The 23,781-nt window shown below is 48.5% G+C and overlaps 1 long non-coding RNA gene and 2 pseudogenes across 1 annotated transcript in view; 2 read left to right on the plus strand and 1 right to left on the minus strand.

Annotated features, from left to right (window-relative positions):
* The window catches only part of LOC104867251, a 15,104-nt gene extending 1,231 nt beyond the window's left edge, over positions 1-13,873 (minus strand). Inside the window, exons 1-4 of the long non-coding RNA XR_781717.2 lie at positions 12,478-13,873; positions 12,159-12,377; positions 8,629-9,695; positions 6,530-6,729 (exon numbers count right to left, since the gene is read on the minus strand). This is a non-coding gene — a long non-coding RNA (uncharacterized LOC104867251). The remainder of the gene's footprint in view (positions 1-6,529; positions 6,730-8,628; positions 9,696-12,158; positions 12,378-12,477) is intronic.
* Positions 13,874-17,436: 3,563 nt separating this feature from the next.
* On the plus strand, positions 17,437-19,111 carry LOC104867326 (annotated as a pseudogene).
* A 686-nt stretch (positions 19,112-19,797) lies between these two features.
* Positions 19,798-23,781, plus strand: part of LOC117284483 — a 7,690-nt pseudogene continuing 3,706 nt past the window's right edge.

Genomic DNA, 23,781 nt, shown 5'->3' on the forward strand with positions numbered 1-23,781 from the left:
ATTTTGTGTTTTCATTTTGCTTAACCCCTGTCCCCTGTGGTCCCTGAGCATAGTTAACAGTCCCAGCCCACCGCCCCCCACCAGCAGCAAGGCCAAACCCAGTGGCATCAGCACAATTGTGTAGACAGCCGGGCAGGGGCCTGGCCCCCGAAACCACCGCGCAACATGCAGGGGCTGCCTGGGGCACCTGTTTCCAGCTCCCCGTGCCCCTGACAGCTGAGACGGTGCCCAGAGCCATGGGCTCGCCTCCCCGGGGACAAGCGCCTGCCTCAAGCAGCCTGGGCGCCCTGGGCTCCCGTCCCCCCACCCGGCAGCCACCGCCAGGCTCCAAAGGCTGCCGGCTATGTAATGGCGACTGCTGCTACCCCACTGCAGCCCGGCTCTCTGCTCCCTCTTTTCACACCTCTATGAAAACCCAGTCTAGAAAAGAAGAAATGAGATACTTTTAAAGAACAGAGACAAAACACAACAAAACCCCAAACTTGCTGCATTATTGCTCTGTTATTGACAATGGGCAAAAAAAAAAATTACGTAGACCTGATATGGTTGATGAAAATACGTAAGTAAACTTTATATAATATAAATATATAAATATATAAATATAAATATATATATATAGATGCTGTATAGGTAGTATTTGTGTGTGAAAGACAAGTGTTTCAGTACACAAATTAGCAATAGAGACTGTCCAAGGACCTCCTCTCACCTGATAGGAAGACAGTGCTTAGACGAGTGTGTGAGAAAGTAGACCAAAAACTTCCCTGCTAGGAGCAAATCCAGATCCTTCCATATTTTCATACAAAAAATAAATAAAGGTCCCTCTAGGACTAAAATCTTACACAATCATTACTACTGTGCCAAGTACATAGCATCCGTCTAAAACTCCCGTACTGCTTTGTATAAATCCTTATTTTGTTAACAGATACTGTCCTATATAACCAGTGTTATAACTGCTCTGCTGTTTCAGGTGAGCGTCTAGGTAAAACCCAGTCACCTCTCGGTAGCAAGTGGGGACAGCTAGCTAAGAGCCGGTCATCCGGGGCGTTGGTCGCAAGCTTCTTAGCACTCTGTGTGAGCCCCTCTCCGCTTCCCTCTCCGCATTCGGTTGGATGCGCTCATCCCACTCCCAGACAGGTCCAAGCAGCACAGTGCCCATCTCCGCCATGACAGCTCCCTCTCCCGGGCCTCGGCAGGCAGGACCCCGAGAGTGGCCCCATGAAGTGCTAAGGCTCTCAAAGGCCAGTGCCTGCCGAGCAGCCCCGGGCGGGGGACAATGTCCCATGCTGTGTCCAGAGTGGAAGCAGTGATCACTAATTCCATGTAGCCATGTGCTCCCGAACCCTCGTGTCATCACTGTGGCCACCACTGTGACCCTGGCTGCTGAGCGCCTGGCCCTTGCCAGGAAAAAAGTCCCCGCTGCCTCTCCTGGTCCCATGAGCTGCCCAGGCATCACATGACTCTTAGCTGTGCTCTTGTCGCTTCTGTGTTGTGGTGACACCATGCACTGCCCACCCGCCAGCGTGAGGTCTGTTCCCCATCACCCACAGGCCCTCCTTTGCAGTTTCAGCCTTTCCAGCCACTGCGGCCACCAGTGCTGTGCTCCTAAGCCTCGGGACCTGAGGACTGCCCTGTGGCCCTGCCTGGGCAGCGAGCCTGCAGGCCACGGGCCTCTACATCTGGGGACAGTGTGCAAGCCGGGCCTGGACGGCAGCAAGAGACCAAAGCCGGCTCTGGCTGTGTCGCCCTGGCTGGCCTGCTGGGGTTACCCGTCTCCCTCCTCAACCTCACCCTACCCCCATGTCACTGAGGTCACCGCACCAGCAGATCTGCAAACTGAGCACTTTGTTATCTCTGCAGAGAGCGAACCCAGCAGGCCAGAGTGTAGCCTTCTGTGACGGCAGTGACTGCACTGCCCGGCGCTGTCCTGCCAGGGTGGTGTTTCCTTCTCGGCATGGGCTCAGAAAGCGCAGTGACCATGTGGCTGTTTTCCATCTGGTCTGGGCCCACGGAGGCCACCAGGTTCACTGCCGAGCTCCTCCCCTTCCTTAAAGCCAGGCCGGCTGTGTCTCATGGTTAAGGATGCCATTCTGAGGACGAGTCCCATTGTACTGCATGTCACCTGGCGTCCGAGGCTACTCTGTATTGTACATTTGCAAAATATGCAGTGTTGCTGTTGATAAACAGTTGCAGTAAAAAGTGGTAACATGTTCAATCCGTGGCTTTTCTTCACCCACTTCTGTACCAGGGTTGAGGTGAACTGTCAGCTTGAGGTTGTTCCAGAAAAGATGCAGGGGGGCCCAGAACTGCTCTTCTTTGGTAAACAACAAAGCAGAGAGGATGGGCTGCAGTGGGGTGTCCCTCCCTCCCTCCGCAGCTCCACCCCACACTGTCCCCTCGTGTCCCAGGGCTTCACAGTGGGACAGATTCTCTCTCTGCGTTCCTCACTCAAGGGTGCTGGAGTCTCCTGCTTCTGGGTTTTCCTCACAGAGCTGGGGAAGTGTTTCTGCTGAGCTTGGGGTCCTGGAGTCACATCACCCACATCTGGCTGTCTGGCTTGGGATGCACTGGGCCAGCAGGGTCCTGGGCAGCGCTCTGGGGCTGTGATCTGGAGAACCCACCAGCACAGCCTCCAGCCCCTAGGTGCCTGCACTGCATGCTTGGGGTCTCCTTAGGTTCCCACAGAGCTGCTGACAGGCACAGGACATGGGGGCAGGGAGCTGTAATGGTCATAAAAAATCTTTTCTGGGACAACAATGAAATTAACGATTTTTTTTTCAACTTCCAAAGGACTTGTACGGTGATGTCAAAATAAAAGTTCCTCCTCATGCGAAGCCCACGTAGTGCTTAAAAACTCACAGCTGCCCTGTGGAGGTCTTTCTTGCCACTGACAAGCTAGAGGGACAGCTGATGTCCACACCTCAGGTGTTGGCCCAACACCCCTGGGTGCAGTGGTGGTGTAGGGACAGGACACCCCAGGCGGTGGCTTCACTAGCCAGTCCTCCCATCCTCAGCCACACTGGCGCCACCCCGGTGCTGACATCAGGAATTGGCATTCACCTCTGATCACTTTCTGAAACTAGATCAGGCCTCAGGCACCCCCTGTCCCAACACCTCAAGGGTCCCATGCCACTGGCCCCATGGTGTGAGGGGAGCAGGGAATGGCGTGCACTTGTGCCTGCCTTGAGTTTGCGGTGGACTGAGGGCCCCATGTCCGTGGCCCTGTGGAGAAGCAAGTAAGTCCTGTGAAGCTCTCAGGTCTCTACTTTCTCGAAAGGCCCTCAGGGGCCTGACAAAGGGTGGCCTCCAGCTGACAGGTGACCCACTCCCTGTTGCCTGCAGGCACCACTTTTCCCGAAGACCCTGGACTGACTTTCCCTTGAGGATGCTGCCAGGAGAGGTAAGATGAAGGGGACAGCACTTGTCAGGGACCAGGAGAGGGTTTCAAAGGTACTTCCACGTCCAGCCACTCACCAGCGCTGGTGCTCTCACAGGGGCTGGGAGACAGGCGCCCTCTGAAGGGCTGAGGTGGGCTGGGAAGGACATGAAGGAAAGAATACGGAAAGCAGCTGGGTGTGATAACGCCCACCTCCCAGCAAATGGGGAGGCTGGAGCAGGAGAATTATAAGTTTTAGGCCAGCCGGGGCAGCTTACGGAGACCCTGACTACAACTAAATTTTTAAAAAATATTTAAAGGGCCAAAGATATAAGGTCAGTGCGGAGGTCTTGATTTCAGTGCCTGGCATACAACACAGAAGGAAAAACCAATAGCCCAGTCCCCAAATGCTAATGAGCAGTGGGGGAAGATGACCATAGGCCCCAGGCTGCTGTGACTCATAGATGGCAGGACTGTGACTTGGATTTTCCTGGGCAGTGGTCCTGGGAGGATGGGATGGGCTGGTTCCAGTTCTCCCATCCAGACTGAGTTCAGTTCCTGAGAAAACGTCTCCAGCACAATCTCAGTGACTCTGGGCAGGTCCTGCTGTGGCCCCCCTCTGGAGAAGCACACATCTCTGCCCGATGGTTCATCCTGACAGAAGCAGCTGTGCCTCCACCCCAGGCCCAAGCCCTTGGGCTCTTCTCCGGAGCAGAGGTGTGAGGCTCCCCTGAGACACCCAGCTCTCCCTTAGGCTTTGGTCCGGCCCCTTTGCTTCTGCCACCCACAGAGCAAGGGACAGCTGGTGCTTCCAAGCTGTGCTTCCCACAGCTGTTCCGTGACTTGACATTTGCTGATGGCTGGAAGAGGGGAGGTCAGATTCCAACCAAACCAGCAGCTGGTCTTGGAGTGTAGCGCTCAGCCATCTCCACCATCCTCCTCGGACACAGGAAACCCTGCTTGCTCAGCACAGTTGGTGGCAGCCTGCAGGCCTTGTTCCTCCTGTGCAGCTCTGGGCCTTGAAGATTCTTTAAGGAAGAGCTCTTCTGCCCTTCCGGTGATTCCCAGCCACTTCCACCCTCACCTCAGAAACACAGCCAGGATCCTGACAAAGACATCTTCCATTTAAACCTGAAGATAGGCGTGGAAGTAAGCCTCACCTTCCACGCCATTCCTAGGGAAGTGAGTGTTCTAAAATATACCCCATAGGGTACAAAGAAGGCCCTGGCTTGGAATCACTCACTCTCCATGTCCCTGGAGAACTGTCCAGAAGAACCAACAATGCCTGTAGCTCATGTGGGAGCTGTACTCAGCAAAGAGGGAAACCCCAGCTGTCAGTCAGAAGTTGGTGGGAAAGGTGCTCTCAGACCGTGGAGATAACATGGGGCCCTTCCCGGAATGCCACCAGCTGAGGACTGCAAAGGACCGAGGAAGTGGCAGGGCCTCAGGCGGGGAACACAGGCACCATTCTCTCCATCTGCGCCCTTGAGAGGAGACGCAGAGAGGGCAAAGGAGAAGGAAGAACACCTGGCAGGCACAAGGAAGCCGCCAGCACAGGCAGGGACCTGGAGGTGGGTGGAGGCTTCTGCTCCAGGAGAGGGGCCTGGGACGGGGCTTTCCTCCCAGGCTGGAGAGAGGAGGAAGAGGCTCTAAGAAGGCCCTATTCTGGGGAGATCCTGTCCAAGAAGCAGAAAAAGCCAAGTGTCCTTCATTCTAGCTGGGAATGAATCTCAGTGCTAAGGTACTGGGTTCAATCTCCAGTACCACCAAAAATAGATCAATAAATGCCAGATAAAGTGACATAATACTGAACACTGCGTGAAGATATAATACAGACTTACAGCTGTTTATGCGCCAAATGATACAGTGCCAAACTTCAAAAAGCAAAGCCCATATGAAATGCTACAAGAAACAGTAACATATTAGTAACAGGCCAACACACCACTCTGAACCTAAGACAAGTCAACGGGACAAACGTTAAATCACGGAGAAGCCCTCTGTTTCTTTTTATCGTGATGTCAAAATATAGAACATAAAGAGCATAGAACAGCTTCGGAACCATGGAGAATGCAAAGGAGATTTCAACGCACTCGGCAGGGTAGAGATAATAACACAATGCAGTCCAACTCAACATTGGTCTAAATTAAAATATCCCTTGCATCCAGAAATGCTATGGAAGATTAAATGAGTTCTGGCCAAAAAGACAAACCCAAGCTAACTCTGTAGGATCTACTTTAAAAAGAGCAGCACATATATCGGCATCTGTGACACAACAAAGCAATAATGCAAGCAAAATGACATAAAAAATGGGAGACTGTAAAGAACAGCAAACTCGATATTAGGGGAAACAAAACAAGGTAGAGCAGAACTACGTGCACATCCCAAAGCAAAACAAAACAAGGAATAACTCTTATCAAACAGGCAAACCCACAGCGTAGCAAGTCCAGATGGAAAGAGCCCAGACCGACATTGGGAAATGATAAAGGCCAGGAACTGTGGAAAAGGAGGCAATTAAAAAAAAAAAAAAAGTTTTTGGTACATTTTAAGTGTGCCGTGCAGTCACATTCATCACTGGGATCTTGTGCTTTTACAAGACCAATCTTGGTTCTTATTTTTCCCCATCCCCTGCCCTCCTTTCACCCCCCCACCCTTCCCTATTTACAAAGCCTTTGTTTCCATTTTTCTTCCTTTTCTCGTATTCTTTCTTTTCCCTTACCTTTCCCCTAGCCCTCCCACTCCCCCTACGCCTTTAGACCTTTTCTTCCTATTACACATCATCAATTATAAGTTTTGATCCTCGTTTACACTTTTAGTTTTTCACACCAGAGAAACTATTTGGTATTTACACATGTGTGTCTTTTTTATTTCACTGAAGAGTATCCAGGAGGCAATTTTTCTTAAGTAATGCTATCTGGAATAACTTTATACAAAAAGTGTGAAAATCTAGGTGAGAAAGATAATTGGGCCAGACTGACCCCAGGTGAGATTCCCAGGGAAGCTAAGCGGATTCCTGGGGCTAACCTGGGGGCCTTCCTAAAAGTCCAAGGCGGCAGCTGTGCCTTTTCAGCCCCTCTACCCTTGCGGAGAGGGCACAGTATTTCTCCCTCCAGAGGCTGCAGCAACAGGGTGCACTGTGGAGTACAGGCGAGGACTCACCTCAGACTTGGGCTCCCAGCCTGCAGCACTGCGAGGAGTCCATTCCAGTTCTTTATCCGCCACCCTGTGCGCAGCAGCACAAACCAGCTGTGACAGCCATCATCTTGACTCGCTGCATGGGAGGTTTGGATGGTACAAGCAGAAAGCGGTCCAAGAATCGAAGAGGAAGAGGTGAATTATGTCTGCTGTCATAGAGAGAACTAACAAAAAAGGCAAGCATTAAGGAAACTCATCAAGCAGATTGGCTGGTAAAGTACTACACATGAGTCAAGACATATTTTTTAAAGTTAGGACAAAACTGGGTGACTGCATTTATAATATGGAGTTAATAAAAGTCCCTGGGAAGCCCCCAGGTGCAGTGCATATTGGCAGCACTCAAGGCAGGAGGGTTGCGAGTGCAAGCCCAGGCCAGGCAACTTAGTGACTTAGCAAGATCCTGTCTCAAAACAGAAAATAGAAAGGGGTGGCATTTATAGCTCAGTGCAAAGGCCTTGGGTTCAATCCCCAGTACCACACATGCACACATACAGAAAAGATCCCTGAAAACAACAGCTATTCAAATAACGAAAAAATACACAAGGAAAAGATTAAACAAAAAATGCACAGAGTTCAACAAATACATTTCATATTTCTGAAAGTATAATTTAATGTAATAAAGTCAATACTTGACAGTTTAAAAAATCTGACGGTAGAGCTGGATGTGTTGGTGCATACTTGTAATCCTAGCACTCAGGAGGCTGATGAGGATCACCATGAGTTTTTGAGGCCAGCCTGGGCTATACCACAGCTCTGAGAGGGCCAGGCCCTTATCAGCCTCCCCTGAGGGATAAAGTGGGAGTCCTACCATCTTTCTTTGGTGGTCTGAGGCTTTATCTTGTTTTTTTGGTACCTGGGATTGAACTCAGGTCCTTGTGCTTGTGAGGCAGGCGCTGGAACCACTGAGCTAAATCCCCAGCCCTATCTTGTTCATTTTTGACTTGGGTCAGATGTGATGGGGTCTACCTGTGGTCCCAGCTACTCAGGAAGCTGAAGCAGGGTGACACCTTGGGTGCAGGCGGAGCCCTTCTGGCCCTCCTGTGTGGCCCCTGTGCTGTGGCTGTGGAGGAGATGCTCTAAGCATGTGTTTCTCCCAGGTGGGGCCCCAGTGGCTCTGGACAAAGAATGCGGCCAGCCCTATCTCTGCCATATAGGCCAGGACACCGTGTGTGTGGAGGTGACTTGGGAAGCAGGGATTGCTCTGGGGTCTTCTTCAGTACTGGTGATGGCATGCCCGGCCATCTGTCACTGACCATCTAGCCCTTTTCTAGTATTTTATTTTGAGGCAGGGTCTGGGTCTTGCTAAGTTGCCCAGGGTGGTCTTGAACTTGTGATCTTCCTGCTTCAGCCTCCCAGAATGCTGGGATTACAGGTGTGCATCACCTTGCCTAGTTAACTTTTTTTTTTAACACAAATACTTATCTGTGCACACTTTGAAACCACACTGGAAGCTACTTTGACAAAATCTCACTTCTGTCCCTATGCCCTTCTTGCACCCTCCTGCTCCTGGGTCTCCTTTCTGCCCATTCCTTGGCTCCCTGCACCCAGCAAGGCCATGCCTAGGTTCTCTCGCCTCTCTTCACCAGGGACACACGCTGTGACCATGGCTCTAGAGCTGTCACTCTCTCATAGCTGTCAGCTTGCTGACTCTCAGCTCCCAACCCTCTCTGCTCTCCTGGCTCCTGAACGCAGACAGGTTGGACCTCTGTTGTGCTGAGATGACACACAACTTTGTCACTAGAGGGCGGGCGAGGGTCACTCTGCAGGAAATGGCTGTAGCTCCAGGGTCTGTTTCCTCTCCCAGCTCAAGGCTCATCTTTGCAGGATGAGCACCAAAGTTTTCCTGATGCTGTCCAAGCCTACAGTGCCCCGGCTGGCATCAGCCTGCACCCTGGCCCAGGTTCCTGATGGCGCAGCAGCCCCTGCCCCGTCTGCTGCTCTGACCTGCTGATGCAGCCAGCTAGGACCAGCATAGGTGCCACCTGGGGGCTGCCACACCTTCCCCTATGAGCTGTGCGGGATGCAGTTCTGGGGTCTGGCTTCACAGCAGCAACAAGACTCACTCGTGCCAAGTGCTTCAGCCACTCCTAGGAGCTGCCATTCACCTCAGCATCTGCACACCTGTTTTGTTAGCGACGTGCCTTGTGTCACCAGTACCATGCATGGGGGCCCAGAGCTCTGCTGCAGGACAGGCGGGGATCTGGGAAGAAGCCTTAGGTGTGAGATCCTCCAGCTGAGACCCCAGCCCAGTACCTGGACCTTTCTCAGAATGACCACAGCTCACAGAAGAGGGGTTCTGTCTCTCTGCAGTGGGCGGGAGTAACAGGGCTGACCAGACGCAGATGCGTGACCAGGGAACGTCCTCCAAAGGTGAGGGAGGCCAGTCCATCAGGGACCAGAGTGCAGGCATGAAGCTCCTGACCTCTGAAGGAGGGGATCAGCCCGTGGGGACAGAGCCTTAGACCAGCCGCTGGGAGGTGGAGCAGGGCCTGGCCCCAAACACTGCTCACCCACTGGTCCTCCGAGTTCCTCACCCCCTGGGACCCTTGACTTCCTCCTCTAAGTGGGCACAAGGACTGCATCTGCCCTACAGTCTCACAGGGTCTCCATGGAGGGTTGAGACCCAGGAAACACATTACAAAGGCCGCGATGGCTCTAGCGCTTCTGTCAATGGAGAGAGACTCCCAGTGGGGTGTGTGAGACCCACACCGCAGGACGGAGCCACAGGAAGACAGCCCGACGCCCATACTCCCAGAGCAGGGCCAGCACAGCTGCAGGAGGGAGGAATGCTGGGGTCTAGAGGCAGAAGGAGAAAAGAAATCCAGTGAAGGGGCTGGCAGCCTGGTGAGGGAGACCCAGGAACCCACCAGAGTACACAGGCAGGTGGCCACACGGGCTGGCACGGGGACAGTGAGGAGGAGCCTGCAGAGAGAGACTCAGGCCTGGAGAATAGGGAGTATAAAGGCCCTGGGGTCATGGAGGGCTGTGCCTCGGAGTGTCTCAGGCTGGAGTCTGAAGCCTGGCTCTTCTCTCTGGTCTCTTCTATGTATTTGTGATCCTTTATTTCTTCTGAATTGAGCCGAGTTAGGTCAGCAGTCTATTCTGCTCAGCAAGTCTCACGCCACAGTCTCTAGGAGGAAGCACAGGTACATGAGAGGTAAAGGGGCAGCCACTCTGGGCAGAGCGACTGTGGCCATGTTACAGAGCTTCCTCCAGTCCTCAGCCTCGCCCTCCCCCAAACCCACCTCTGGTGTCCGGAGCTGAGGGCGTCCATAGGCCTCAGTTGGCTCTGCCCAAGGTTCAACACCTACCTCGGACCCCATGGCACTGTGGCGAGTACGCTGCCACCCCAGTCTCCAGGAATCCCCGGGGCCACCCGAGCACCCTTTCACATCCCTTCCACCTTCTTCTCAAAGCTGCTGTGAGGAGAGCACCATCATACAGGGAGACACCAAGGACACAGGGACACAGGCAACATCCTGGGAGGGGGAGCAACAGGAGATGGACAAGGGATCCCCAGGCGGCCTGAACACAGCCAGCCTTCGAGGGGGGCAACCGCCTCCCCGTCGGGGTCTGAAAGGCGCAGTGACCATCACTCAAGGATGTGGTTCTTGAGCAGAACACGCTCTGAGTCAGATGGTCCCTGGTCACCACCTCCTGAAGCGCTTGGAAGCCCCACTGTCCTGGCTCCCTGCCTCACTTGGGTCCCCGGTGCTGTGGCCCCTCATGAAGAACACAGGGCCAGGAATAGCATGAGGCTCGGAACACAAGCAGCAGCGGCCCTCACCCGTCCCAGACACCGAGGTCCTGCCTGTGCCCTTAGGGGACTGGAAGGTCCCTGCTAGCCCAGCCCCGTGGTGGTGCTTTGCTCCTTGGAAGCCACTGACCAGGGTGCCCAGGACACCTCAGGACCCTTATCCAACTGCAGCCTCAGTTTCTCCCTGTTGTGGGTCTCCCCACAAAACTGCAAGGCCCCTGTGGGTTTGGTCTGGTATCTGTGGTCTCTAAGCATGGTCACTGCTGACCTTGCATGGCTTAGGGGCTACCCTCAGGCTGCTAAGAGGACACATCCTCAGCCTGGATCACTCTTCAGGGTCAAGCGGACAAGTGGGGACTGGGCCTGGCCTTGCAGGTCACAAAGGTGACAGGTGCACCCCACCCCTGCACCCTCTGCTGCCACCACAGGCTTGTCCTCTGCTGAGATGCTGCTCTGTGTGCTTCAGGGCACCCATGTGGCCTCTGTGTCCCCAAGTGTAAATGTCCTTGCCTCTTACAGGCTGGGCTGGCTGGGGGATGTGTCCAAAGGCAGGGGGGGAGGGAAATACAGGGGACCGCAGTGGCGGGGTCACAGAAACAACCCATCAGAGTTGGGTAGGGAGAGGCTGTGCCCCTGGGCCAGCACCCAGGCCTTTGTCCCTTCCCTCACAAAGGACACAGGGACAGGAGAGACGGGAGGGAGGGCAGAACAGTCTGGGGACACAGGAAGCTCAGTGCCCGCATTGTCCAGTCATCGGAACGCAGCTGGGCGTGTTCCACTTGGAGACCCAGATTCAGCACACAGTGGGCACTGCCTTGGAAATGGGGTTGGGCCTCACCTCTGCACCAGCGCTACTGACTCTCCCAGAATGCCCCTCCCTCCCTCTCCTGTGATCTCACCTGGACCTGCGCCCACTGGACCCTCCTCTTCCGGAGCTGCTTGCCCCATCAACGGCCTCCACCTGCAGGATGCTGAGCAGACCTCCCACCCCCTGGGTCCGCACAACCCCCACCAGCCCACCAGACTCTCTCCCTGGGGGGGCAAGATGGGTGCTGCCTGGGAAGCACTGCTCCAGGACAAAGACCAAAGGATCAAAGAATCAAAACCAGCGAACTTACTTACATATTTTTGTGCTAGATCCTCAACTTCTAGAGGCTGGGCTTATGTCCATTTTATAAATAATGAACTGACCCAGAGACTCAGGTCAAATGCAGCATGCACAAGAGCCAGCCTTGGCCATGTTGCAAGTTCCCCCCCCCCCCCCCCCCCCCCCCCCCCCCCCCCCCCCCCCCCCCCCCCCCCCCCCCCCCCCCCCCCCCCCCCCCCCCCCCCCCCCCCCCCCCCCCCCCCCCCCGCTGCTGTGGAGGTCTGCAGTGGTGCACCCAGGCTCTTGCTAAGCACTCACCCACCCTGTGTTTCAATAAAAGCACCTCTGCCCTTCTTCAGGTCCTATCCTGAGCTCTGTCTGGAAAAATTGATGGTTTCCACCCAGAGAACATGGGTAGTTATGGGGGACACCCTCCCACAGGGACACAGGCAGGCGAGAAGCAACAAGAGCAGGAGGATCCCCGTAATGGCAGGGACCAGGGGAGCCAACTCCAGTACAGTGCCTTCCACACTGTCTGGCCTGGGAAGTCTGAAAACTGCAGGCCTGAATCGGAGGCTCCTCCCTCTGCCTTGTTACTACTTTAGCCCTTATTTTCTACACACAGTCCAGGCACCCGTGGGTCTCTTTGGAGTCTACATTGCTTACAGCGTCGAGTCTTATTCGCGTGAGTTCACAGGTCATGGGTGCTTCTGTCCAGCCCCTCCACCAATGTAATGCCTCTGACTCACCCGTGTGCTCCCCGGATAGACCTGTCATGGCGCAGTCCCACCAGCCGGAAGGACGCTGCTGTCAGCACAGGCCTCTCCTGAGAGGATTCTGCACAGACGGAAGGCAAGGCAGTCCCTCTTCGGCAGAGCTGCTCAGTGTGGGACAGGAGGAGGCTTCCCACGATGCCACCAGCGTGAGCATGAGGATGGCCAGGAACCCGTTTATCGTCCTTTCAATCCCTGGAGGAGACAAATCAACGCGTGCTAGAGGAAGGCCATCCCGAGACGCAGGCGCGGTGGAGAGGCACAGTGGAGTCCGTCACCCAGCCCCGTGACACACCTGATGCCTTGGGGCTGCGCAGTCCAGGGTGATGGGGGTCAGTTCATGGGGGGCACATTTTTCCCAGTGAAAAGAATAAGGCATGGCAGGGTCTACAATGAGCAAAGAAGTAAACTGTAGGAGACGGCAGCACACAGGCAGGAAGGCAGACAATGTCCCACTCTTCCCACGCACATGCAGCACGGGGGATGGACACTGAATGGAGGAGGCCTGGCAGACCCAGGCCACACACTGGGAAACTGCCACATACACACCATGCAACAGAGGCACAGCAGGGAGAAATGAAAATACTACTCCAAAAGAGGGAAGAGTGAACCAAGAGCACATAAAGCAGAGCTAGAAGACGGGCTCAAACCAGCTGAGTCATCACATGGAAAAGACTATATTAATCACCAATCACAAGCCACATGAACTATGCTGCCTACAAAGACCTGTTTATTAGCTTCATTTAAAATCTTTTAGGTAGAAGAAACTGCACATTTAAAGAAGGGCACAGAGTTCCTATAAACACAGCTCCTGGCTCCTTTGGACAGAACCTAAGAGAACCACAGCAAGATAATCGACATCAGGAAATGGACACTCCTAGGGCATCGCTAGTCTCATTCAAGAGTTCACTTGGACTGCACCCGTCGGTCCTTTCCAGGATCTACCGAAGACTTCACATTGTATCTGGTGGCCGGGGCAGTCAGTCCCCTCCCATCTGTGGCCGTCCTTCAGCAGTCTGCTGCCTTCCGTGAAACCCATCCTTACGCTCTGCACAGGCCCCTCGGCCGGCTGTTCGGGATCCCCTGGTGATGAGAGCAAGACGGCACGTTTTTGTCAAGACTACTGCAGAGACGACATTCCCACCCTGGGTGTCACAGGAGGAGGTGCGTGGTGTCACTAAGTCCTAGAACTGCTGGTGTCACGCTGCATCTTTATGGTGGCATTTGCCAGGATTTGCCACAGAAAATTGCTATTTCCCACCTCTGCTACTGGCGTCGTAGCCTGCTATTTGGAGACTGCCCACATGGACCGTCCCACTCCCACCTTCCGCTCGCTGGCAGCGCTGTGCTTTACTGGAACGAGCCTATGGCAATTTACACTCTAGCACTCGCATAAGGGCAGTGGCTTCTTTCCATGTTTTTTCTATAACACGTGGGCCAGAAATCCTCCGAATATTATGGTAGACCCCTGCAGTTAGGTTCCAGTCCCCTGCCTAGTATATTACACAGGTGTGAGGAAAAAGATATACTAAGTGACACAACTAAGAGAGAGAAAGCAGGGTGCCAACCAAGGTGACCAGTGCTGCTGCTGCAACTGACAAAGGCCCTGACCAGTCCCAGCCCTGACTTTTACTGGCAATCAGTTGGGGTAAAGGCAAGCTGTGTGCAGTTTCTATGGAAAGAAATGTAAACAAGGCTCGTAAAGGACAAGACAAAGCATGCTCAAACTAGAACAGAATAGACAAAATATGTGATTGCAATTAGAACACTGTCCTTCTAGTCAGAAGGTTTTCATCGTAGTGGAGTGGAATTTGAGCTGGAGTTATTCACTTCTATAAACAAGCCAACTGTGGGGTTAACTGTTTATAGCCTGCTTTGGGCATGATCTGTAGCACAGTGCTCTGCATCTCCCCCTTCCCTGTTGGAAAACTGCAGCTGCATCAGATCTGGCATCGCTGTCAGGTCCCAGGGCGGAAGCAGGTGAGGGGCGTCACTCAGAGGCAGCCTTGGCGTGGCTTCCAGCAGGGATTTCACATCACACTATCTGCAGTGAATCCATCATCTCGATCTGTGATCATACATTCTGGGGTGATGGCCACAGCCTCTTTTTATTTCCTATTGAAAAATAAGTGTTATTAACGTTATTCGTTGCCTTGAGCTATTTATCTGTTAGGACATCCTTGGACACTAGTGTTGAGGACATGTCTGTAGATCTAACTTTCTATCAGTGGAGTTTCAATGGAGTATATTTACCTTCTATCATGGGATTTAAAAATTTTAAAATGAAAGTAAAAAGATCTAATTGAGCTTGTGGCGGTACGTGTACCCCCTTTTTGTTTGTGTACTTGTGTTTTTAGGGAAAGGTGGGTATGCCCAACAATGGCTTGCACCTGTGGATTACAAGGATTTATAATATGTTTAACTGACATGGCTGACTATAACAATTTCCTCTGTAAAGAGCATCTCCAACTGCGAGTAAGGGAGCAGGGGTGTAGTTTGTATCTAACTGCTTCAAGCTGAGAAGGGTCGATGTAGGAAAGACCGCAGTTAGGGGATCTCTTCAGGGAGATAATTTAATGGGCCTTAAAAAAATCATGTTGGAATTTAGCAATTATGCGCTCTCTTTATAAAGTCAATCTGGTGGATTTTGGTAAAAAGAAAATCAAGCACATTTGTTGCTGATTTTCTCTATATCACTTACGAGTTTGGCAGCCTATAGCTAGAACAAAATTGTTTTAAAAATTAGAGCATGTATAATGAAAGTATTAGTAAAATAAAAAAGTAGGTTTGAGAAAGAGCCCTATTTCTAAGGACTAAAATAGTTATTGTACCCTGTTGGCTCTTAGACACTCTTACTAATGGAGGTCATCTATAAGTTTGATATTCTGTCATAATATTTCTTTAAATTTTTCTGTAAAAGGATTAAAAATTTAATAATTTGTGTGTTTTGTTTGTTGTACTGGGGATCAAACTTGGGACCTTGCACTTGCAAGGCAGTGGGTGGAACCACTGAGCTGAATCCCCAGCCCCACAATTTAATAATTACAAAGAACAACTTTAATTAAAATTTTTAAAAATTCTTGTCGAGGTCTATATCAATTTTACCATGTTTTTTTCTAATGACCCGTGACAGAGCCACCAGTGCAGTTAAAACTGCCACAAGAGGGCAGCAATCGGAACTCCTTTTTATATCCAGCTTTCTTAGGATGATTTTGACTTTATTTATTTATTTATGTCTTTTTCTTTGTTTTTGGTACTGGGGATTGAACTCGGAAGGCAGGCCCTGATTTTGACTTTATATATTTTTGGCTTCTACTTTCCTTCTGGGTGTTTAACACTAAGTTAAGGCGAGACCTATATTAATGAGAATTATCCTCTTGCTATCTATCAAGATCAATCACGTCTCCTCAGGCATTACTCTGACCCCTGCATAGAGCTTTTCAGCTCTGGTCAGTGTCAGCCATCAGGATGTGTCAGGGTCTTGCTTCACCGTGTTGCTTTCTGTGGAAGCATGGGAGATTTTTTTCCCTTAAGTGACATTCCCTTGGCACACTGTTGATTTTTATCTTTTTGGTGTTCAACAACCTCCCTGCACAGGAGGTTGGGTGACTTACCAAATTTGTAAGATCTTATAGAAAAGTTTCTGTCATGTTCTGGGTTGTTTGTTGACCTTAAAGGACCAGGGCCAAAAGAGTGGCTGTCTTCTTAGCCCAATTATCTTTCTAGTTCTGGTCTCTCAACTTTAGTTGTTGAACACCCAGAAGAGAAGGTCAATCATGTTAGCATTGCAATGCGAGTAGTGAACTTCATTATTACAATTTTATCTGGATATCAAGCACTTTGAAATATAAAATACAGAACACTGCTATGTTCATCAATCATGCTTTTCTAATAGTTGAATTCCTGTGAAATGTTAACAGAAAAAAGCTCCAAAGCAAGAACCACACATAATATTTTGGCGTGACAATCATGATGACATTATCTTTGTAACACACTTAAATGTCCATCTGGGTATAAATAGGTATTGTTAAACATACTCGTTCTCTTCCAAAAACACAAAAACCTCTTATCTATGTTCTCTTTTGATCAGATGCCCCCCAAAGAAAATACACCAACCATTAAATGTACCTGTTGTCACAAGTAGCTGAAACATAAAGAGAAAAGGAAATACTTAAATCAAAAGGAAGTTATTACCATAAGCAATATATTAGAAAACCTGTACAGTCAGAAAGCATGAATACATTTAGTATGCTAAAAAATCAACAAAAATAATTATCACAGTTCTATGAAACCTTATGACCTTTAATTTAGTTTTTGTTTCTTGGTTTTTGTTGTTGTTGTACTAAGGATCGAACTCAGGACCTTGTGCTTGTGAGGCAGGTGTGCTCCCACCGAGCTTAATCTCCAGCACCCTGCCCTTTAATTTAGTTTGATACCAAAAAAACCTTTGTTTTTCAATAAAACCTTTGTTTTTTTCACAGAAAATTTTATCTTTTGAAAATGACCAATGTACACATAGCACAAAAATATATTTTGATCTTAACCCTTTGATGATAAACAATGTAAACATAATAACAAACTTAAGTAATTTTCATTGATGCCTCCTATGAAAACAATTGGAGCCTGTCTACCGTAAGACTACAGAAATTGTTGGGGTCCCCCTAGTGAGCAGAGTCTGGAAAATATTTCCATGCAGCTGCTCCTTTGCTCACCAAGAGGAGTCCTGTTAGTAGCTTTTCCAAATTTAACAGTTTCCATTTAGTTATGCTGACAAAGCTTTTAAAATATCCTATAACAACAAGATTGTGACAATAAGTTATTGCTCACTAATTAAAATTTTGGGATGATTATATTTAGACAACAATACACATCACATCATTTTGATCTGCTAGAAACCTAGGGGGGAGAGATGCATGCCTTTAAACTTAATGACTTTTACCTATAAAGCAATTTCAATTATAGGCAAATATTTTTTAAAGGAAAAAATTGTAGAGCTGCAACAAAATAACTATATTTGGAAAACAGACAAACATATAAAACAATCTGTTTGTAAAATACAGTACCCTCAAATATATTTAGCCTAAGAGAATAATAATATCCCTTCGTAACTTTTAGGTTTATAATGGTAAATAAGATGGTCAAAACTTTAAATAAGCTAATGAACAGAGGTCTCTCGTAGAACTGGAAGGAATGAAAGCTCTTCTCCCTGCTGTACCAGACAAGGGGCCTGCTGGCTTTGCGGCCCACCCGCTGATGCAGCCCCACCTCACAGTCGCCGGGCTCCCTGCTGCGCTTCCTGCTGCTGAGCCACCCGGGCAGTGGGGCCGTTGTGTGCCACCCCAATTATCTCATGGCGAAAGAGGTCATGGACATGATGACCCTGGCCAAGCTGAGTATCAAGAGCTTCACCGAATCAGCTCTGAACCCAGGCAGGACTCCACTCTGACTGTGCACCCCTTTAGCAGTCCTTCGTGGTGATGGATCACTGTCTGAGGCATGGATGAAGAGCCGAGAAAACCGTTCTTGGATACAATTAATCCATCTGGGGACCTCTAGAACTTGTTCCAGAAGCTGCAGAGATAACAGCAAGTATTAAAGATCTTCCCGGACTGAAGACACCAGTAGGTAGAGGAAGAGCCTGGTTTCATTTGGCATCCATGCAAAAGATACTTTCAGAATATGTGAAAGCTCTCATCAATAAAAAGGAATGTCTCGGTGAGTTCTATGAACCAAATGCTCCTCATGGTGGAGGAAGAAGGAGCTATGGTTGCTGGCCTGTTGGTGGGGCTACAGATCAACGATGCTAATTTCTGCATGAAAAGAGAAGAGCTGGACTCTCAGGTTGGAGTTATCAACTTTTCCATGTATCTCAAGGACGGGAACAGCAGTAAAGCTAGTGAGGGGATGGTCACATTACTGCAATCCTGGACCAGAAGAACCATGTGGAAGAACTCAACAGACATCTGAATGCTACAGTAAATAACCTCCAGGCAAAAGTAGATGCATTAGACAAATCCAACACTGAAATGACAGGGAGCTTGCAGTTGCAAACAGGATTATTACCTTACAAGAAGAAATGGAACGGGTTAAAGAAGAAAGAGCCTATATATTGGAATGTAACTGGAAGGGTCCTAAGCAAGACAGAACTGCCGACAGGCAAGCACTGAGTGAAGCAAGAAAACATTTAAAGGAGGAGACACAGCTAGGATTGGATGTGAGAAGGAGCAGGAGCTCCAGACTGGCAGGCGGCAGGAGATGGAGCTGGCTGTGAAGATGCTGGAGACGTCTGTGAGAAGCAGGAGGCGCTGGTATCTCTGAGGCAGCCGCTGGATGACCTCAGGACACTCAAGCACCAACTGGCCTTGCAGCTGCAGAGTTCAGAGTTAGGAGTACAACAGAAAAGGGAACTAAACAGTCATTTGTAAGAGAAGGCTAATCAGGCGGCCGCCACCATTAAACAACTGGAACAAGACTGCGCCAGGTTGAGCAAGGCTGCCGGTCTGTTGAGTTGGACAACTGGCTCCTCCAACAGGACTTCGGGATAAGATCAATAGTCTGCAGCTGGAAGTGGGAGTGGAGGAGCTGACCCGGAGCCAGCATCAGCTTGAGTCAGAACTAAAACAGGAAAGAGAAAGATTATCGAACACCAGGAGCCTGCCAGGAAAGGGTTCGCACCAGCCAGACCCCAACACAGATGAGAGGCACAAAATTCAAGAGGAAAATGTTAAACTCTAAAGGTCCCTAGAAGAAAGTCACAGGCTGTACTCTCACCCCACTGATGAACAGAATGTGTGTAAGGACTGCAGAGGGACCTTCTGAAGGCCTGCTCCGCAGATGTGCTGCCTTTGCCTGAGAGTATCCAGCCCACGCACCTCAGCGACCCCTGACACAAGTAGCTCACACAGCAGTGTTCCAGCAGACTGTCCTGAGGCTGGCAGCCAGGGCTATCCTTGCCCTGCTGCCAGGACCCCCAACACCTGTCCTCAGGGTCCACAGAGCTGACAGAGAAGATTTCATAAGCCGGGTCCAGAGATAAAGGCATCCGTGGGGGGCTGGAAGTTATGTGCATTTTCCCTGATGAGGAGCTCAATAAAAGTTGTGGGTTGAGCCTTCCTCTTTGATATCAAAACAAACACAAGGTGCAGGGCTTAGTCGGAAGGGCTACTTTTATCAACAGTGATGGTAACACTGGGCTGATGTACTACAAGACGTCCAAGCAGACCGGAATCAGGGGCTGGGACAGCTTAGTGTAAGACACTTGTATAGCATGTAGGAGGCCCTGGGCTTCCTCCCCAGGGGCAAGATCAAAGTAGAGATGAAAGTGAGGTGCTGCTAGATGTAAACAGTTTTTCCTCTTTGCCCATGACTACCTCCTAAAGTACCTCTACCACACGGAGAAGAAAGTCAAGAATTAACATAAAGCTGAATGTATTGAAACTTGTGTAAGAGGATTTCAGGACCAGAACTTGCTGGTCTTGGCCTATAAGTATTTTCATTAGCAGAACAGGAAAGAACTTGCTTTTTCTCCTTTATAGCTTCAAAAGTCAGTCTCGGCCCTTTCCAGAATCCCCAACTTCAAAAAAGCCATTTCTCTTCCCCAATCCCCCAGGTCACGATGGGAATCTACAAGGAGTCTGGAAGTTTGTCTTTTACACAGGAAGCTGATGAAACTAGAACCAAGTCAGATGTGGAGCACAGCAAGGTGAATTTGTTGATGGCTGAGAGCAGCAGTTCAGTATCAAATGAGTTCCCTGAATGAGAAATTCCTTATCTGAGCCAAGAATCAGAGCAGGTTGACAGGTTATTTTGGAAAGGATGACACTTAATGTCTCTCAGTAAGTAATCCTTTGGGGGACACAGTGTGTTCAGCAGGGCACAACAGAGACGGTAAATGCTGTCTTGATTATGTTACCAGTGCCTGGATTGTTTGATTCCAATTAGGCCATTAAGAGACAACCTGGTAAATGGTTTAGAAATTGGGATATAAATACCCTAGACCATCATATTATTTGGTAAAACAGTTCAACCCGGGAAAAGCTTGCTCTGTTAAGTCTGACTTGTTACTTGATGAAGCTAAAGTTTTAAGAGTACTAAGGGAAAATAAATTAGTAATTCTAGATAGAAAAGCAAAACAAAAGAAAAAAAAAGGAAACCAAGCAAATGAAAACTGTTTATATAAATAAGTCTCTGTTCAATACTAACTTGATTTTGGTGATTGGCCTTTAATATTTGTATCTACCATTTAATTTTTGCTTATGTTACTTTAAAAGAGTAGTATAATGTATAATCATTATCTGAGAAAGATCTGTGGCATCATTTAAATGAAATTATTTATTATGTATTTCCTGAATTAGTTGTGTTTATCTGGGCCTTGGAATTTTGCAAAGAAAAGTTCTTTAGGTCTTGATGTTAAACATGTCCCTTGTATATTGTATATACTGTATGGCTTGTATTTTTATAGCTCGATGATTTTTAATTTTCCAGTGGAAAAAGTAAATTTGGAAATCCTGAAAAAAAGGAAATGCACACTTGCAGCTTTAATAACCTTTATCTATAAAGCAATCAATTTTAGGCAAATATTTTTTAAAGGCAACAAAGGGGAAAAATTGTAGAGCTCAAACAAAATGGCTCTATGACTGGACAAATGGACAAACAAACACAAAAGAAAATTTGTTTCTAAAAAGAGTGCCCTCAAATATATCTTGCCTAATGGAGTAATAATATCCTTTTGTAATTTTTAGATTTCTAATTGTAAATAAGATAGTCCAAACTTTTTCTAAGCTAAATGACAGATACCTCCTGTAGGATGGATTAGAATCAGAAGGAATGAAAGCTCTTTATGCCTCTAAGTTCAAACCTTTTATACCCAATGTGAAAGCAACAAGGAAGCATGCATGTTTCCTTGAAAAATCACTTCTACACATACAGATAAAATCAACAACAAATGCTCTAGAGATGTTTTTTAACCAAAATCCACCAAGTTGATCTCATAGAGTTTATAATTAATAAATTACCACTATGATTTTCATTTAAGGCCTGCCAAGTTAGCTGCCTAGAAGGGGTCCCTAACTGCGGTCTTCTGTACATTGACCTTTCTGAGCTCTAAGCATGTAGATGAAAGCTGTGCCACTTCTCCCCTAACCGCAGTTGGGAATAGCCTTTTTAAAAAGAGCTTACTATATGGCTGAGATTTAGTTCAGTGGCATCACACACCCCTCTCATGCACAAGGTCCTGAGTTCAATGCCTGGTACTGGAAAAACAAGAGACCTTATTATATACAATGAATCCAGTTGAAAGCATTATAAGTCCTTAGAACCCATAGAGAGAAGCCATTGTTGAATGTACTCACTGTTCCCTAAAAGCACGCTTACATAAATATTAAAGGAGGAGTACAGGTACCTGTACAGCTCAATTCAATTTGGTCACCTTCTAGGGCCAGGGCTTTGGCTCTGAGTTTTCACCGCCTGCCTTGCAAGTGCCAGGGCCTGAGTTTGATCCCTGGTTCAAAAACAGAAACAAAAACAAAAACTTTTTGAGCAATTTTGTCACCTTCTCTAGTTGGCTTCATTTTAAAGCATTTTTTAATCCACTTAGGGAAAATAAATATCCTTCATCAAAACTCCATTGATACTGATAATTCTATACACGTGTCCGAGACACAAAAGTTGTCAAAGGATATCCTAACTTGGGTAAAATGGCTCAATGCAATTAATAACATAGGGGCCAGAGTATGCATGCGATCCAACAGAGGACAAACTCAGAGCCTTCTTTGGCTCATCGCCCTCCTTGGGAAACTACTGCCTCAGTACCTGTTTTGACCAATGAGTCCCTTATCTTGGGGAGCTGTTTTGATGCTCATATCTCTCCTATATCGACCACCTAAATTACAGCAGCAGAACAGTGGGCCTCCCGCTCTGTCTTGGTCCATCTTCCATTTGTCTCTCACTTCCGGTAATTGAAGAGAGCCACTGTCCACAATGCATCAGGCACAGACCGAGATGAGTTGGTGCAAATTCATAGTTTCAATCTTACCTCACAGATACTCCTTATAACCTTTCATGCCCCGTCTCTTCTTGCCATAATGTCACTTATTCTGTTCCTCTTTCAAAGTATGCTTCTTGGGAAGGCTGTTGCACCCATGAAGTAAATGAAATAGCTGTACAAAACATAACATTCCAGGATTGGTCTCATACAAAATACAATGTCACCAGCCACCCTCTGGCATTGGCACATATCATCAAAATACTTCCAAAGAGATCTTTGGGGATTGGATGCCAGTTTACAAGTGAACACTCTCTCTAGTCATAGTGTTATGGAAGGAATCAGTAAGTGACACACAGAGAGGCAGCAGAATGGAAGTAAAATAATAAACTCACTCATCGATAAGGGTCGACCGCATATAAGTTGTGCGTGGATTGATGACACACTGGGTTACAACTCCTCTTTTTATAGGGTTTTACAGCCTTGATCTCATTCAGGTGGTTATACTTTATTCTCCCAGTTCACATTACCAAACAAATCATGGTCAGAAGACAGTTAACTTTCAACCCAGATGTAGCAATTCTTTGTGGTTCAGGGAGTTTACCTTGAAGATTCGCCTACCTATCTGTCCCAGCCCATAGGAAGGGGATGTTCAGGGTCAGGAAAGCAAATGTTAACAGTGGTTCTTTTCATCTTGATACTTATACAATCATGTGGTTTACAGAACTTCAGAGCTCAGGGTCTTGATGTGCTCTGTTATCTCAGGATGAGAACAGATGTCTCACTTAGTGGTTAATGCCTCCGGTGTGTTAATTCTGAACTCAACAAAGCAAAGGGCAAAGTTATCTTACATTCTGACCTTACCTAGGTTTTGGCTATTAAAGTTTTTCCCTATCAATAGCTTAAAGGACAGGAGTCACACCGGGGCCAATAAGATCTGGACATGTGCATGTCTGCAAAGTCCTTAGCTGGACAGGTCAATATTATTCCACAGGGAGACTCTTCTAATATCAGTTACCAAATTGTAATATCACTGCCTGCCTTACTAACATGAATAAGGATAAAGGTGTGCTACTATGATATATGCCATCCTTTGTCATATTTCTGTTGCCTGCTATCATGACTGTGGGCTGCAAGTACAGGAAGAAATACACAGATGGCCCATTCGCCCCCATCGGATGGTAGGACATATTATCCTGGGAATTATGTCTCCAGTTACACTGCTTGCCACTACTGAGGTTGCATCCATGGCCTTAGCACAAAATGTGCAGAATGTGCAGTGTAATAATGTGCAGTGTTTCAGTGTAGCAAAAAATACCTCTTATGCCCTTGAGACCCAGGAAGATGATGATGTTAAATTGGAAGTACAGGTTAATGCCTTAGAAGCTACAGTGCTAGAGACTGGTAATCAAGTTAGAGCCCTACAGTACCATTAAGGATTGCACTACCACGCTGAATACCCTCATATTTTCATCACTGTTCTTCCTCACCGGGGGCCTGGAAAAAGGTTACCACATAGTTAATGGGTATCTTTCTTCACATCATAGCAATCTCAGCCTAGGTCTCCAAAAGTTTCAACAGATCTCGTCCATTCAGCACGCTCATGTGTTTCCTCAT

This window comes from Fukomys damarensis, unplaced genomic scaffold (assembly GCF_012274545.1).
Source record: "Fukomys damarensis isolate Sample0158 unplaced genomic scaffold, DMR_v1.0_HiC HiC_scaffold_37, whole genome shotgun sequence".
NCBI classification, from domain to species: Eukaryota; Metazoa; Chordata; class Mammalia; order Rodentia; family Bathyergidae; genus Fukomys; species Fukomys damarensis.